Source organism: Blennius ocellaris, assembly GCF_963422515.1.
Source record: "Blennius ocellaris genome assembly, chromosome: 20".
Classification (NCBI taxonomy): domain Eukaryota; kingdom Metazoa; phylum Chordata; class Actinopteri; order Blenniiformes; family Blenniidae; genus Blennius; species Blennius ocellaris.
Genome location: NC_137669.1, coordinates 6,269,463 through 6,282,985, shown reverse-complemented (window position 1 = coordinate 6,282,985; position 13,523 = coordinate 6,269,463). Strand labels below are relative to the sequence as shown.

Sequence of the window (13,523 nt, the reverse complement as noted above, 5' to 3'; positions counted from 1 at the left end):
CTCAAAAGGAGCCGCTTCATCACAGTCCAGATTTTGATCCTTGTTGTTTTCATCCAGTCTAATCACATCCCTGACTTACTAAAACAAACATTACCAGCTCAAGCAATTATCTCTGATTTATTTCACCATTCAGTGACATAAAACTCTTTGTTATGCTGTGAGGGAGGGATTTTATTATATTTTTTTATACAAGCATCGCCGGTCACACCCAAACAACCGGGGTACTTACGAATGAACTACCTCAAAAAGTCCTTGATGGTTTCATCCAGCTCTTTCGTTCACTCCCTACCTGCTCTCATGTACATGAACTTCTAATGTCTTGTAAGAGGAGCCATCATTAGCCATGGGAGATTAATGAAATCAGATGACTTCCATAAGCAATCAGTCTGCCAGTGGAGATCATCTACGACGCCTCGTATCCTCGAGAGGCTCAAGCGTTCACGTGCCAAGGTCACGAAACCTGCCGACTCAGCTCTCCTCGTTAGCTGCCCCCCCCACGCTATTGGGAAAACGAACATGCTCTCCGCGACAGCAAAGGAATCCGATTCAGTGTAAAGAGTCGAGTTGAGAGCACCGGTGTGAGGAGACGCGGCGGCCTGAAGGGAAGGCGGGGTGACCTTCCAGCTCACCAGATAAACCTCCTCTCAGCGCCGCCCTACAGTCATCATGGCAACATTGATTAGGTTGCACTCTGCTCATTGATTTCACGTCACTCCTCCATTGAGACGGTCTCTCACAGACTGCCATCAGTCACAGGCAGAAACATGGCCTCGTCCCGTATTCTGTTGGCCTCCTGGACCCCGTGGGATCCGGAACAGGACCACCAGGCCATGCCTTTGACTTTGCCACAAACACTAAACAAAGCTCTACTGGGCGAGCTCGTCTCTCCATCGATGTGACCACATTCTGCCACGTAAATGTTCCTCGAAGGCTCAGTTAAAACAACAAACACAGCAGGGCCGCAACAGGAGGAACTAGCATCGTAGCACAACGACCACCCCTTTATGGGAAGGGGAGTTTGAAGACTGTTCTGGTGGAGTCACTTCAAGATCTAGGATTTCCACGATTATGACCGTCTCTCACTGCACAATCAAGACTTTCAATCAGTTGTGACATTTACAAGACTAAAGCTAAAGCTGTGCGATATAACAGTATATGTTATAGTGTGGCATTAAAATGTCTATAGGGTTAGGGTGAGGGTTACCTACCCTAACCCTAATGTTAACGTTACTACGACTGTGGTTTGGATACGCCATGTAAAGCACGCCTTGACGTTGGACTGACTGTTCGGGTAATCCAATGCTGCGGCTTGGTGCCAAGACTTCTACCGAAAGGACTCGTTTACGCTACTGGTCGAAAACGAGGAACCGGAATTTTAAAGTTTAGATTTGGTTCAAAAAGTAAGACACGACGATGCTGCCGACAAGCCGTTACCAGCGACTCAGACACTTCTCATGTTGTCAGACACTTAAAGTCACGCATGAGAACCAGTACAAAGCAGTGAGAAGATGTGACAAAGTACTAATGGTACCTCACGACCACAAAGTGGTGAAAAGAGGAAAAAAAACAAAAAACGAACGAGGCTGGAAGGCATGTGGCACAGTACGAGTCAGTGCTGATAGAAGCATCAAAGAGGTTTGGTTTGTTTCCAGTGCTCGGTGATCTGATGAGACCGGGAACCGAGGACAGGATGATGGATAAGCTTGCGCTGCGTTGAGAGGTGGCGATCGAAGGAATGAACAGTGATTGGTTATTTCCCTGTGGCAATCAAAAGAGAGAGAGCCAGAGAGAGAGAGCCAGAGAGGGATAGAGAGAGAGAGAGAGACAGAGAGAGAGAGCCAGAGAGGGATAGAGAGAGAGAGATAGGGAGAGCCAGAGAGGGATAGAGAGAGAGAGAGACAGAGAGAGCCAGAGAGGGATAGAGAGAGAGAGAGACAGCGAGGGATAGAGAGATAGAGAGAGCCAGAGAGAGAGAGAGAGAGAGAGAGCCAGAGAGAGAGAGAGAGAGAGAGAGCCAGACAGAGAGAGAGAGACAGAGAGGGATAGAGAGAGGGAGAGAGACAGAGAGAGAGAGACAGAGAGAGAGAGAGAGACAGAGAGGGAAAGAGAGAGAGAGAGAGGGAAAGAGAGAGAGAGAGAGCCAGCGAGAGAGAGAGATAGAGAGCCAGACAGAGAGAGAGAGAGAGATAGAGAGAGCCAGAGAGAGCCAGAGAGAGAGAGATAGAGAGAGCCAGAGAGAGATAGAGAGAGCCAGAGAGAGAGAGAGAGAGCCAGAGAGAGATAGAGAGAGTGAGAGAGCGAGAGAGTGAGAGAGAGAGAGAGGGGTGGCTGCCTTCTTTATACCATTCTGTTTTCAAGTGAAAGCAGCACACGTTTGCGGTTTATTGAAGCGACATTAGCAACGCGAGACACTGAGCTATTGGAGACTTCAACATTATCAAAGTGCACCGCCGTCGGTCTCCGTAATGCGGAAATACAAGTTTTCTGAGGCGTGGAGCACTGCGATCGTTATCAGAAACATTTGCCATCTGAACATGAAGACTTTTTCTGGAACGTGAAGCGAGGACGATTTCCAGTCGATGGTTTTCACGTAAACAGGCCATAAACAGCCGATCTGCCACCAGTGGTGCTTGGAAACACTTCAAACTGTTCAAACTGGATAAACACAGGATCTCAGGCTGAGCTCGGAGTGAAGGAACAAATCTGCAAGAACTCAGACGAGGAAACAGCCACAGTTTATCAAATGTGTTCACAACAGAAGCAAGACGACACTTCTGAAAGAATCCCCCGAAATATAGAAATGAAAGCTGTTTTTATAGAACGAAGACAAAGTCTTAACTTGTTGATTACCGACTTTGAGGAGAAGCAGTAATGCAGAGGCATCGACAGTCTGTACGCCCCCACTCCGATGGTCCCAACTCACTGGGAGCCAAAATAGTCTCATCCACACGACTCAAACGCGCAACGTCCAACACTTAAAGGGCCCGTTGCAAACGTGTCGCCGTCACAACAGAACTCCACCACAAATGAAAGACAAGTCCTGATTCTTATCTTCAGGCTTTGTCAGATTCGGGTAGATGGTGTGACGAGACTCTTGGAATGTACACTTTAGACCCATTTCCCTTTTAAAGAAACTCACAGATTACGCAGATACTTGGAGATATTCTGCTTTTATCAGATTACAAAAGCCGACAAGTGAACTTGACATAGAATGTACTTTTACCATATGGATAAAGTGACTGGTGTAACTGGTATGGACTATATATTTATGGGAACCTGCACTTTTAAACTACATAGTCCACATTCGTTCCAGGTTCTCCCGATTCAATATTTTAGGGTACTTCCAGAAATCAGACAAACTCGGGCTGCGATACATATGATGCTTTGAGGTTTGTTGTCATTTGAAGGACACTGGACGGACATCTGATGTGCAGATGTTTTGTGGAGGAAGTGACCGATGAAGACGGAATCACACACACACACACACACACACACACACACACACACACACACACACACACACACACACACACACACACACACACACACACACACACACACACACACACACACACACACACACACACACACACACACACACACACACACACACACACACACACACACACACACACACACACACACACACCTGCATTTCAGCCTGCGGAGTCCAAATTAAGGACTTCCGTTGCGTGGAAAGTGATGCGCGCAGACACAAAGTGTGAGCGGGCGCAGATGGAGAGCCTGCGGATCCCGTGAAGGCCGGATGTTGGCGCTTTCTGAGAATCTTCCAGGCGTCTGTCCAGCCGCTCGCCCCTTTTAGTGCCAGCTGCTGGGGATTCGTCACCTGAATGAAATCAAAGCCCTGGCAGGAAGATAATCCTCAGTGTGTGTGTGTGTGTGTGTGTGTGTGTGTGTGTGTGTGTGTGTGTGTGTGTGTGTGTGTGTGTGGCTGGGGGCTCGGCCCACGCTGCCAAAGCGGTAATGGAATCTGGCCGTAGCTCGGGCTCTGCATGGCCAACCTGAACCGGCTCCAGGTTTTCACTGTTTACCCACACATGAGCCCATGAGCACTCGTCAACCCCCCCCCCGCCCCGCCCCGCACTGCCACCCCCTTCCCCAGAGCCTTCAGAAGGGGGGTAGGTGGTGGAGGGGGGGGGGGGTGTTCGTCATCCTTCAGCAGGTCAGTTCCACCCGGCCATAATTTAAATGCGTCCATTAGCTCTTCTTAAAACAGCATTAGAGCTTATTTATCTTCCCTGGCTGCAGACCCCCTCCCCCCACGTCTTCGACCCCCCCGCCCCTCACATTAAGGCCCGGAGCTTGAAGGTGAGAGCCGATGAAAGCAGACCACAAAAAGGGCACATTAACAATTCAACAGCCAGGCGAGGACCCATCGGCTGGAAAAATCAACGGAGGCACACGCGGACGATTAACCGGAGATTTACTGCTGCGGTCCAGCAGGGGGGGTTTGCAGGGAATCTTCTAGCTCACAGGAGGTTTTTTTGGGGTGGGGTGGGGGGGGGGGGGGGGCGGCGACCTTGCCAACATGGGCGCTGGATATCGCGGCGGGAAGCCAGCGTGGCACGAATGGCTCCCACGGGCGTCGTGGAGCCACATCTGGTGCTCAGGCCATCGGCTCTCTACTAAGAAAACTACCTTGAAACTTCTTTTGCGGGTGATTAATCTCATCAAGGGCACGTTGGCGCCTGGAGAAGACTGCTGAGGCTAAGTTTTCACATGGAGGGACGAGACGGTGGCTCGGGCCGCCCGAACACCCCCCAACACCTCCAACACCCCCGACACCCCCAACACCCCCGACACCTCCGACACCTCCAACACCCCCAACACCTCCAACGCCCAAACACCCTCAACACCCCCAACACCTCCAACGCCGGCAACACCTCCAACACCCCAACACCTCCAACGCCCCAACACCCTCAACACCTCCAACAACCTCCAATGCCCCAACACCCTCAACAACCAAACACCCCCAACACCTCCAACATCTCCAACACGCCCAACACCTCTAACCCCTCCAACACCCCCAACACCTCCGACACCCCCAACACCCCGACACCTCCAACACCCCCGACACCTCCAACGCCCAAACACCCTCAACACCCCCAACACCTCCAACGCCGGCAACACCTCCAACACCCCAACACCTCCAACGCCGGCAACACCTCCAATACCCCAACACCTCCAACGCCCCAACACCCTCAACAACCAAACACCCCCAACACCTCCAACACCTCCAACCCCTCCAACACCCCCAACACCCCCAACATCTCCAACACCCCCAACATCTCCAACACCCCCAACACGCCCAACACCTCTAACCCCTCCAACACCTCCAACACCAATGGCAACAGACAGTGAGCGTTGGTGTTTTATCTTTGTCAATGGAGGGCTGCCACTTTTGCAGTATTTGAGGCTTTTGTCGTCTTCCTGCGGCTTCTACATGATTGGTATTGTGGATTTAACATCGCTGCTGCGGATCTTGCAGGTGTTGGGACTTTTTTGCAGCCACGTTCTTGCATTTGTATATGTACTGTGGCTTTTTGCAGCTTTAATGTCTTTTGCAGGCCTCGTGGTTTTTTTGAAGGTTTTTTTGGTTTCTTCTTTTGTGTTCAAGGTTTTTTTGTGATGTGACTTTTGTATTTCAGTTGAGACCCCTCCCCTCCCCTCCCCTCCCCCCCACATTGCCATTTCTGCGGCAGTGATATGACTTTTGCATTGCAGTCAGTCTTCTGGGCCGCCACACATTTGACCGGCGATGGAAAACGAGTACGACGGAGAGAAGAAGAAGAAAAAAAAAACCCACGATTCCCACGCCTGCTGCGGTTGTGCCCGGCGCCTGGAAACGCATTACGTTACAGAGCGAGTTCTCTCTTAAAAGGCAGCCCGAGGTGGCGCGCTGCAGCGGGCGGGAGCCGAGAGCGGCCCTTGCCTCTCACTGCACTCATTGATTCGGCAGCGCCGCAGTTTAGAAAAAGCGGCGGCCGGGATGTGAGAAATGGAAAATAAACAGAGGGGAGCCGAGGGGGAGCTCCGCGGGTGCTCAGCCGACGCGCTGGAAGCAGCCTCCAGTACAGAATCTGTGGTGTTCAGGCCCCAAAGAACGACCCGCAGAAACACTTACTTGCGAAATCAAAACGCTGCACGGTGAGCTCGTCTTTTTTTTTTTTAACCCTTTCCTCTCTGAGGCCGACACACCCACGCCCCCCCCCTCCCCCCAACATCTGACAGAAAATACACAAGTCCAGACGATTGCCGAGGCTCTGGTTGATTTGCAGAAAGCAAAACAGCCGACTGACCATACCGGGGCTCATTTTCCCCGAAATAAAAAAAAAAAAAAAAATGCAAGCTGCTAACGGTTTTTGTTTAATCCCGAGTTTTGCAGGCATCTTTAAACCCACCGTCTATAAAAAGGAAGAAAAAAAAAAGGAGCACACCGCAAATTCCAAAAAAAAAAAAAAAGAACTGCTGCAAATGTTTCTTCCGTTGGTTTGATTGAACGACCTTGAGAGCTTTCGAATCCATCGAGGTCGTATGAAATCAAATCCTGCAGTAATAGTCGACGCTCTGCCGAGACGTAACACAGGACGGCTTTCAGAGCGGGTCTATGCCGAACAATGGGAGCTTTTTTTCCCTGCCGCTTCTGGTGGAAAATTGTTGGTTTAACCTCACTTTGTGCTCACGAAATGATTTGTGCCGTGTCCCGAGGGGCCAATTCAGCCCGCAGATGAGAGGATTTCTCCAGACGTACGACCGTTAGAGGGACTTCTTCTCCAATAACAACTTCAAACTTGCTTCTTGTCCGTCCAAATGTGTTTAATGCAGACGAATGGCCTGGGTCTTCCAAGAAGATTGGACGCGTGGATCTCGGTTGATTATTGAAACTGCGCTTTGGGGATTTTGCGCGGGGGAAAATACACTAAGAAGCGACGAAGGGAGGAAGATGGAAACGTAAAGCGAGACGATGAATCTGCTTTAGAAGCGGGACACCAACAACTTCTTTAAGTGGGATTTTATTCTCTACCAGACCGAGACTCTCCTGGACTCACCAGATCCACTTAAAAGAGGCTGGAAAACTGCAGGAAGCGCGAGAGAGAGAAAGAGCCTCCGTCTTGTCGTCACCAGTAATTGAGCTTAATAGGAAGAAAAAAACCAGCAGCAGTGCAGACGAGGAGGTTTTATCTCCCGCTTTGACTCCAGGCCACACATTTCTGCTGCTGCTTATCAGCCTCAGGTACGGACGCTTGAGCGTCGCCGGCGAGACACCTTATCTCCCCTCGCTCCCGACCGGTCGGCCCAGTTCAAGCTGTAACAACACGGCGGGATTAAACAAAGGAAAAAAAAAACAAAAACAAGCAAATAAACTCTTCGCTGCTCGCCGCCGACTTAATGGCGGCGGTGACAAGAGACTCGGCCGACGCTCGCCACTATCGAGGAAACGTCGCCGTGTTTTAGGAGCCTGAAAACATCGTTTTATGAAATATAAATCAATCTTAATTTAATTAATCTGACTCTGCCCGTCTTTCCTTCCTCCCTTCCTGAGATTGTTTTTAAAATTTTCTTTTTCTTTCCAGTGTTTCTGCTCCCGGAGCCTCATTGAGCCTCATTTTTCTGAAAGAGATCCTCACCTCCGATGTGAAGACACTCGCGAAAACGGCAGATTTGAGAATATTTGCCGGCGTGTGAGAAACACCTTCGGCTTTCTTTGGGGAAATCAAAGCGGCGGAGGGAAGCAGAGGCGAGGGAAGGAGGAGATAAACACTAACATGTGTTTGCAGGCGGAGGTTATCCAGAACTGCTTTTAACAGACAAAACATCGAAGAAAAAAAAAACCAACCCTCCTTTCAGCGACTTCCGCACACCTTTTTCAACCTCTGAGCGATCCCCTCCTGGGGATGACGTACGGCAGCATTAAGCACGGCTTCCAACACGTCAGAGTTTCCCTCCAGAAGTCGACGACCTTTCTGCGACTCGCTTTGACTGACATCTGTGTCGGTTGTTTCAGTGAGAGTGACAAGAAGGAACGTTTCCTCTCTGGGCACGGAACAGGATGTGGGCCACATGTGTGCAGACGTGGCTTGTGTTGCTGCGAGCATGCGACTCAAGACTTCACTTTATTATGAATTAAACAGAGGAATTAACTCATCTACGAAACATTCCTTAAATATAGAAAAGAAAATAGTGAAATATATACGAGAAGTAAGAGGAGGTGATATAGAGGTGAGGTTGTCATAATTAAGACATTAATAGTACAGGAAATGAAAACGTATAAAGAAATAAAGTAGAATGAAGAGAAAATTATTGGAATATTGAGGAAATAAGATTATAGAGCACATGACTGAAATAAAGAGATAACTAAACAGGAAATGACTAGTATAGAGCAAATGACTGTAATATAGAGGAAATGGCTAATATAGAGCAAATGACTGTAATATAGAGGAAATTACTGTAATATAGAGGAAATGACTGTAATATAGAGGAAATGGCTAATATAGAGCAAATGACTGTAATATAGAGGAAATTACTGTAATATAGAGGAAATGACTGTAATATAGAGGAAATGGCTAATATAGAGCAAATGACTGTAATATAGAGGAAATTACTGTAATATAGAGGAAATGGCTAATATAGAGCAAATGACTGCAATATAGAGGAAATTACTGTAATATAGAGCAAACGACTAGAGAGCAAATTACTAATATAGAGGAAATGACTAATATAGAACAAATGACTAGAGAGGAAATGATTAATATAGAGGAAATGACTAATATAGAGGAAATGACTAGAGAGCAAATGACTATAGTATAGAAGAAATGACTATAATATAGAGGAAATGACTAATATAGAGGAAACTAAAAGAATATAAATGAAGAGAATATCAAGGACAAGACTGGAATATGGAGGAAACGGCTTGAAAAAAGCAGAGGTCACATGAATACAGAAGAAATGAGCAGGTAATGTAAAGAATGAAGTGAAAAATGAGAAAAACCAATGGGTCAATCCCAACGTCTTTCCTCGCGTCTTCTTTTCTCTCGAAATGCTAAATAAACACGAGCTTCCCGTTCAGCTTTCTTGGCCGTTGGACACCTTGTCCCCCTTCAGGTCTTAGCGAGCGTCGGGCCGCCGTCAGCGCTCCCTCCCTCCGACACCCCCCCTGGTTCCTCCCTCCAGACTGATCACATCTATCAGCCCCGATGGCGTGCGGACGCTCAGATCTGGGTGTAATCCCGGGGGATTGTGCGTTCGGCGGAGACCGATCCCATCTGCTGAGCAGAGGAATCAGAGGAGGAACTTCCAGGTTCCTGCAGTGCGCCCCCCCTGCTGAGAGCAGACGCTCCGGAAATACTAATTATTCACCTCCTCTGGAGTGCCTCGCCGCCAAAGCAGTGCATTTTTTGAGTTTCACGCCATTTTACATCTCGGCATCGGCACCGTCTCTCTTCACAGCAGGAAAACAAATGTGTTTATGGATCTTCTCCTGTTTCTTTACCTCCAACTTAGCTTGAAGTTTTACTTTCTAGTGGCCCCTGTTACTTCGCTCAGGGTTCTTCTGACAGTCTGAGCAGCCATTTCCTACAACAGGACGGTCGTCATTTACGACTTGACCAAGCCTTTTCGAGAAGATGTGCGATTATGCAAAAAAAAACAAAAAAAAAAAAACCAAGTTTGGCGTCTGATTTTTCCGGCGCTGCGCCGTGACTGAAGAAGAGTACAGCTCCACTTTGCTAACAGCCACTTGAAACGGCTCAGCACTGTTTGGAAGTCCTTGTTTTTGTACACAGTCGTGGTAATCCCGAAGCAAACTGTGTCTGTCTGTGTGTGTCGCCACCAAGTTGGTAACATTTAACGATGCGGTTTCTCTTTAAACCCCTCGACACGTCTGAAATATTTCCACAAGCAAAACCTTCCTCTCTGGTTGCCGTCAACCGACTGTCATTGTACGACGTGGCGATGATGTGGCCTTACTCGGCTCCTTGCCGATAGAAGAGCTCCCGGTTCCGAGGCGGTGTGAGATTTGAGCCCATTGAACCGGCAACTCATTCTTCTTGGTGGAAAAGCGTTGCGTGGTCGTGATGAAGTTGTACAAACAAAAAGGGGACAATGTGGTTTTTTTTTGTCTTCTTGGAGTCTCTCCTCACTGGTCGGACCCGATGGAAACTGGAACGTCTCGACGGAAAAGACCCGCCCTTTGCTCTCCGCTCTGCCGGAACGTCACGGTGAAGTTTGGTTTGGGAACCACTGCGAGACACTCTGGGTTGTTGGAACCAACGGTGCCCATTTGGCCTTTTGCCGGTGTCAAATTACGGCGTCTCTGAAAGGGTTCGTGCGGAGGAATGGCCAGCGAGACGTCGGGTTTTCAGAATGAGTTGGATCACGCCGAGTTCCCTCGGACTTGGACTGCCTGTCGGATGAAGTTACGCTGTAATCTCCTATTTATACTTAAACGCACTACAGAAGAACCAAAGCTTGTTTTAGACAGGATGAACTGTGGACCTGCATGAAGGGCTATTATACCATTAATTAGTATATTTTTAGTCTCATTAGTTCAAGCAACGTAGCTGGAGATGAGATTAGAGAATTATCATAATAAGCCTTCATGAATGATGCCTCTTTCTAACCTCTGGAGTTCGACCTCGAGGGTGAAATCCGTCATTTCCACTACGGCTCAGTGATTAAAATTCTAATCATGATCATCACTTGATTTCTTTCTGGGACAGATTGTGGTTGTGGCTGCTGCAGGTTCTGCTCTGTGATGAACATCATCCCGTCTCTTCTCACTAAAGACCCGTTAATGAGGCGTCTTCAAGTGAAAATCTAAAATTCCGTTGTGTCGTGGCGTCCGTTCACACGACAATGACACTCCGAGCCACTGAAAATACAACGTCTTGAAAACGGCTCTACGGCCAGTAAAAACAAAATGTCACATGTCAAACAAGTAAAACATCTGGAACTCTGGTAGTTTTATAGTTGATAGTCAGCCGTCATAGCAATTTAACGTCATTGTCTGTCCGTACGAATGTCCGTGAAGTCCACGTTCTTGATTTCATCGTAAAAACAACCAACAGCCCGACAGGACAACTATAGAATTTCTTCTGCCGTACCCGTGGAAAAGCAGCTCATATCAGACAAAATGAGCCTGAGTGCTTCGTCCAGACAACAGTGACTTTTATACAAGCGATGACTGAGACTGCTACTAAGAAAGTACCACTAGTACCATAAAGACTGGTACTAAGAAACAACATCTTTGGTTTTTATCAACTTCTAAAGAGGTTTAAAATAAAAATGTGAACCTTAAAGACTCAAAGCTCTTTGATTGTGTTTCAGTGACCTTCAGTCGTTTAAAGTCCACTCAAATGCTCTTATTAGTTGTGTCTGTATGGTCAGTAAGGTTTGTGTTTGTATGGTCTGTGTCTGTATGGTCAGTATGGTTTGTGTTTGTATGGTCTGTGTCTGTATGGTTTGTCTATATGGTCTGTATGGTCTGTATGGATTGTCTGTATGGTCTGTGTCTGTATGGTCTGTGTCTATATGGTCTGTGTCTGTATGGTCAGTATGGTTTGTCTGTAAGGTCTGTATGGATTGTGTCAGTATATTTGTATCTGTATGGTCTGTATGGTTTTTGTCTATATGGTTTGTGTCAGTATGGTCAGTATAGATTGTGTCAGTATGTTTGTGTCTGTATGGTCAGCATGGTCTGTGTCTGTATGGGCAGTATGGTTTGTGCCTGTATGGTTTGTGTCTGTATGGTCAGTATGGTTTCCCAGAGCCGATGAGCAACAGGCTTTTAAAAACCAGGCGGGAGCAGAGACAATGTGACTCACGCTGACATTTAATCCATGAAGCACCGTCACCTTCATGGTGTCTTCTAAACGTCTTTGGGTGAAACTTCCTCCTTCCCCGCTTGGCTCAGACGTACGGAACACTCAGCTGGCTCGTGAATTTATCTGCTCTGCAGGAAAAGCTCCTTCTCAACTGGTTTACGGCGGCTAAAAAAAGAGCTGACAGGCAGCGCGGCGCGGCAGTCAATAACACTCTCCACCGATTTCTCCTCCGTCAGTCACCGTGGGCAAAGAGAGCCGGGTGTTATTCACACCGCTTCTCTTCACTGCCGTCTTTTAAATCTCGTCCTGTGGCGGACGGAAGCCTCCTGACGGTACGGAGATCGGACGGCGGTGTGGGACCGTGATTCATGGCACCGCTGAGGGAGCTTGTGAGAGGCGGGGCGGCCACAAACACAGAGCTGGAGAGTCCGGGGGGGGGGTAAGGGGGTGGGGGGGTAATTGCTGCTGGGGAAACGCCGGACAGCATCTCTGTCAAGAGGTTGATTTCATGACTTGCTTAAACCATTGTTTTTCAACCTTTTTTGAGCCAAGGCACGCTTTTGTCTTTGGAAAAATCTGGAGGCACACCACCACCACCACCCGAAAAGGTTAAAATGTGAAACTCTGTAGCCTCTATTAACAATATAAAGTCATTCTCATCAATGCTTTATCAACAGGAATCAAATAAATACAGAAAAAAAAGTATTTCCCAATTTCTTTTTTTTATTTTTACTCACTCAGTGTGAAACCTGGACCTGATGGATGAACACAGAGCTGAGATCCTGGCAGGAATAGAAGACAGACAAACACCAACATGTCTAGTTCGGAGTTCAAATCCTCCCTTTTCTAAAAGTTCTCCATCACTGTCACTGACACAGTACTTTGATACAAGATGGGAGCGGCCGCAGGAGGTGGCGATTAACGAGGCTGACGTCTTTCAGTTTCGATTTCAACCGCAAAGTTCTGTGCTGCCATCTATTGTCGAAGAGTGATACATGATTACTCTGCAACACACTGCTCTCACAGCTGACAACGGCTGTGAGAGCAAATGTCTTTTTAGAAAAAAATGTGAAATTGGATAATTTCCCACGGCACAGTGGTTGAAAAACACTGGCTGAAAGCATCGTTAGTCGGCCGCGTCTTGGCAAATGAAACAGTAGTTTTGGTTCATGTGATATGAACTCAACTACTATTATAATGTAGACGATCTGGCCACGTGTCCAAGTGTCCTTGAGCAAGACGCCGAACCCCAACCTGCCCCCGGTGGACGGACTGAGATTGGAAACAACTGGCAACTGAAATGTGACGTCTTTACCTTTTAAAACGCCGTCAGACTGCAGCGTGAACATTATCTAACCTGCCACGCGCAGAGCAAGGCCCGGCGTAACGCCGTTGACTGAAGTAAATAATGATGCTTGGCTGGTCGGTGACAGGGTTGCCATGTCTGACTCACTGTTTCCAGCCCAGATCTCAACTGGAGCAGAAATCTTGTTATAACCAAAAAACTATTTTATGTGTAATAAGGAACACGTCCAAAAACACATAAATACACTAAATAACAAAGTTAAAAGGTAAAAAAAAAAAAAAAAGAATATCTGGCAACACAGGTCAGCATTGTAGATCCATTGTCAAGTGATTGTTAAATACAAGCGACAGAATCTGGACAACATGAGGAGGGAA

At 47.7% G+C, this 13,523-nt stretch overlaps 2 protein-coding genes across 2 annotated transcripts in view; both read right to left on the bottom strand.

The window, feature by feature from the left end:
• The window catches only part of rpl15 (ribosomal protein L15), a 249,507-nt gene that overhangs the window by 31,902 nt on the left and 204,082 nt on the right, over nucleotides 1–13,523 (bottom strand). The window lies entirely within an intron of this gene.
• The window catches only part of ube2e1 (ubiquitin-conjugating enzyme E2E 1), a 45,686-nt gene that overhangs the window by 18,864 nt on the left and 13,299 nt on the right, over nucleotides 1–13,523 (bottom strand). The window lies entirely within an intron of this gene.